The following is a 4146-nucleotide window of genomic DNA, read 5'->3' as shown; positions in this document are numbered from 1 at the left end:
GAGCCCCGCCCAAAGGGCCTGGGTGCCTTGTCGCGGGTGGAATCCCACCCGGGGGTCCACGCAGCCAGCCCCTGCCTCCGACTCGACTCCCCACCTGCTTGCTACAGCGGGTGAGGAAGCAGGAAAGGGGGAGGGAGGGAGGGATGTCGTCTGGATTCTTGTAATAATTTGTTTCATTGTTTCCAATCGACTTAGTCATCAGGTTAAATAGTAGCATAGACCTTTCAAAACCGTAGCTACCTTATAAGTAGATGTACTGAAAACACCTGCGTGTTGAGTCGTAGACAATTCCTCATTTACTGTGTGAACTGCAGGGGGTGAAACACTGGCGGAGAAAGGCCGTGCTGTGCGAGCTCACGCAGCTCCTTCCCCACCGCGGCCCAGGGTCACTCGGGGCCATTAATCAGGCTGTAGAGCTGCCCTCTGAGCCGGGCCGCCAGCGCCCGCAGGGCCCAGACCAGGGCTCCCTGGGCGGGACGTTTAAAATCACACAGGGACAAAGGAAAGGAAAGACGCTGGGGCCCAAGCCCCGAGCTTATGAAATGTTGTCAAGGAGGAGATGTAAAAGGTGATGGATTTTGCCTTTTAATAGAAAAAACAAAAACTGTTATGCGAACTTTGGTGAGATGCAATCTTGAGATCTAAGAGTGGGGTGTAAAGTCAGTGCAGACCTCAGCTGGGAAAGTTACCGTTCAGCCAATGGGCTGTGCGTTCCTCTTCTGTCCCGGGCCTGCCCCAGCCTCAAGCACTCTGGGGCAGGAAGGCCCCTTGGAGGTGTCTAATGGAATGTGGAAGGCGGGTGTCCTGGAGGCTGAAGCGGAAGCAGCCCCAGAGAGGGGCCTGGATGCTGCCCACACACCCCTCCCCCAACCCGGAGAGAACTCAGGCTCCAGGCCACTTGCAGCCCAGGTTCCAGTCCCTGCAGGACCAAGTCCCAGTGAAATGGGAAAACAGTCGCCCCCTTTAGGGGTTATTGGAGAAGAGCTAATGTGTCTGAAATGCTGACTCTGGCAAGGGTTTGAGTTGTTCTCAAAAGTTAAAAAGCACCCCTGAGAGTTGAAGGCCTGAGGCCCGGTTTGCTGATTTGCACATTTTTTTTTCCTGGCCAAGAATGATGCATCTTTCCGTGTCTCTGTGCTGAGCTTGACCCCTAGAAAAGTCTTTTGCTTTTTTCTGTCAGGATTGGTCGCTGTGATGCTGAGGTTCTTGAATGGTGTTTGTGCCTTTCCCTGTAATCAGGAACCTGTGGGCTCGGTGGTCACTTGACCACCTAATTGCCACCCAGCAATCAGGTGCTGCAGTCTTACCTGCAGTTTCTCCTCTGGTAAATTCGTGTGTGCGACATGGCCGTGGCCCCGGGGAGGTGCTTGTAGTCAGTGCTTCAGAGTCAGAATGGGCTGAGGAAGAGCGGCAGTTGCTGATGCCCATGGCCACGCCAGGAGCCTGGTCTCATGAGTTGCCTTGTCTCTGAGCCTCTCCCACACTCCACCACTGCGTCAAGCTCTCCCCTCGCCCCCCTGCAGCCCCCAGAAGGTGCATATCCTGCCCCTGCTCACCACTAGGACCTCCTCCTGTTTGGTGGTGAGCACGGAGCCTAGTGGTGTGGGTACAAGGCAGGGTCCCTGCACCTCACTCCCCATTCCCTCTGAAGCCTTGCGGGGATTGGGCCTCAGTGACCTGGCTTCCATGGGTGTGGCTCACCCCAGGGCACACAGCACCTAGGTAACGGGAGAGACCCTCCCGTAGAAGGTGGTCTCATTCCTCGACTCACCCACTGGGGAGTCTTCAGGATTCAGGTGCAGGGACTTTGGAAGATAGTTTTGAATTTCAGCAAAACTTGTTTTTCAGGGTACTCCTGTTTTCCTATAAATGAAAGCAGAGCGGGGGAAGTCCTCTGCGGGAAAACCTAGAAGGAGCGAACTGCCCTGCTCCAGAGTGCAGGCGCCAGACACTGGGGGCCAGTCCGGGAGAGCCCCACCTCACCCGCTGCTGCTCCATTTAAAAGTGCAAGGTGCACGCATACATGGGCACGCACGATTGTGCACACAGGTGCACATTCCCAGTCACACACAAGTGTGGGGGCACACCTGTGTACATGCACACACACACACGCCCCCCCGCAGATGTGTGATTCTCACGTAGTCATGCTGCATCCACACCAACTCTTTCTCCCTCAGAGTGCCTTGTTCTGTCTTCACCTGGACGGTTGAAAAGGCTGGGTTCTCTGGGCCCCGGGAGTACCGGGGGAACCTGTGATATGAGCAATAGCACCACTGCCCTGGGAGCAGCTCCTGATTGCTAAGGACGGACAGTAGGGGATGGGCTGGGTTGGGGTAGAAGCTGCAGCCTGCAGGCAGCCCAGAGAGAGGGGCCCCCACAACACCCTCCCCGCCCCTCCCCCCACTGTGTGGGGGCAGGGGGTATGCAGGCAGCCCAGAGAGAGGGGTCCCCACAACACCCTCCCTGCCCCCAACCCCCTCACTGTGTGGGGGGAGGGGTGCCTGCTTCTGCTCAGGATGGAGACCCTCCTGGGTCTGGCTGTGGAGCGGATGTTGGAGCCCCTGGTCCCCGCTGGAACTCTAGGTGAAGCCCAGGGATCCAGAGAACCTCATAGCTGTGGGGGATGGGGTGGGGTGACACCTGAAACCTCCAGCAAGTCTCTTCCTCTCTCAGCCCCAGGCCTGCAGAGGAGGGTGTGCCAGCCAACGGGGCCTTTGTGCCCGGCACTGGCTCCCCACCAGTGCTCAGGGGTCAGGTGCAGAGGCTGGCGGGGAGAAAGCTGGCTATGGCTGAGAACAGCCCCCAGGCTAGGGCTGTGTCCGGAGGGGCTGGCCATGGCCCTCACCCCACCCCCGGCATGGGGCACTGGACCATGCGGAGAAGGGGCCACCCCAGTGCCTGCCAGGGCCAGTCAGAGCTGTCACCCTCCAGGCTGTCTGTTAGCGGGTGCCTGTCAGAGAACAAGATGATAGGCCTGGCCGGGCCAAACCCCATGGCGAGATTTCAGTGGCTGGCCAGCGGTGGACGGCACAGGGCCTGAGACAGATGTTGCCTCATGTGGTGCTGTGCAGGGCAGGGGCAGAATCCTGGGAAACTAAAATACATGTTGGGTGCCCTTATACGATGATGACATTTGGTACATTTTGAAATACTGTGGCCCATGAAGACCCTGAAAGCAGTTCGGGGCACTGTGGGGTGCTCTGTGGCCTCTGGGCTCGGGTGCTTCTCTCATCTGAGGCCTCTGAGGCCTGGGAGTTTGGGGTCTGGGGCCCTTTTTGAGGCCCAGGCACCTGCCCAGAATGACTGGGCCGCTGAGCCCCCCCTCCTGGGAGCCTTGCCAGGGCCAGCACTGGGCAGTCACAGGCCAGAGCCCAGCACCAGGCGGTCACAGGCAAGGACCTGTCCAAGGCAGCAGAGTGCCAGGCAAGTGAAGCCCTGCCGTCTGGTGCCTGAGCGCAGACCCTGTTCCACGGCCAGTGGCCGTCACCAGCCTTGCTGCCTCAGTTCCCCCTCCTTAACCCCGGGGCGGGAATGGCTGCTTCTTCGAGGGGTTCTATGAGCGGCCGCTGGCAACTGTGTAAAAGCCACATACCACAGACTGTGTCTTTGTGCCAGACCCCGTGCCACGTGAGGAGACAGCCAGCCCAGGCAGGGAGCTGATCTGTGTTGTCCCCTGGCGCTGCCCAGGGCCACAGAGAATGAGGGAGCGGCGCTTACCGGCCCTGGCGGTGATGTTTGAGATGGCAGGTTTGGGCCTCTGCAGAAGGGCTGTCAGGGGGAGCTTTTGATCTCGGATGCGCTGAGTCAGATGAAATGTGGAGGCTGCAGGGGAAGTGTCTGTGCCCCATGCCTGCACGAGCATGCCTTCCCGCCACAGCTCCTCCGGCACAGGCAAGCCCCGGCACGGCTCTGCTGGCTTCTTCCACAGGAGCTGGGGAAAGGGGAACTATTCTCAAGCCCTTGCATCTTTCTGGCACTTTCTGGCATTTCATGCTGGCAGATGGGGTCACCTCGCCACCTCGGGGCTGATCCCCTGTGGGGCCCCTCGTTCCCACCGGCCCGTGTGATGGGCAGGGCAGGGCAGGCACCAGGCTGGATGGTGGTTTGGCTGTCACCACGCCGGCTTCCAGAAGGCCAGCAGGGCTG

The 4146-nt window shown here is 59.3% G+C and overlaps 1 long non-coding RNA gene across 1 annotated transcript; it reads right to left on the bottom strand.

Annotated features, from left to right (window-relative positions):
• Nucleotides 1–1174: 1174 nt before the first annotated feature.
• On the bottom strand, nucleotides 1175–3835 carry LOC105555505. Its single transcript, XR_001008481.1, has 4 exons — nucleotides 3718–3835; nucleotides 2199–2298; nucleotides 1772–1863; nucleotides 1175–1397 (listed from the first exon to the last, which is right to left on the bottom strand). It is a non-coding gene; the product is annotated as an uncharacterized LOC105555505 (long non-coding RNA).
• Nucleotides 3836–4146: the final 311 nt, after the last annotated feature.

This window comes from Mandrillus leucophaeus, unplaced genomic scaffold (assembly GCF_000951045.1).
Source record: "Mandrillus leucophaeus isolate KB7577 unplaced genomic scaffold, Mleu.le_1.0 Scaffold69, whole genome shotgun sequence".
Taxonomy (NCBI): domain Eukaryota; kingdom Metazoa; phylum Chordata; class Mammalia; order Primates; family Cercopithecidae; genus Mandrillus; species Mandrillus leucophaeus.
The sequence above is the reverse complement of the archived record's forward strand: the minus strand, read 5'-3'. Positions and strand labels throughout refer to the sequence as shown.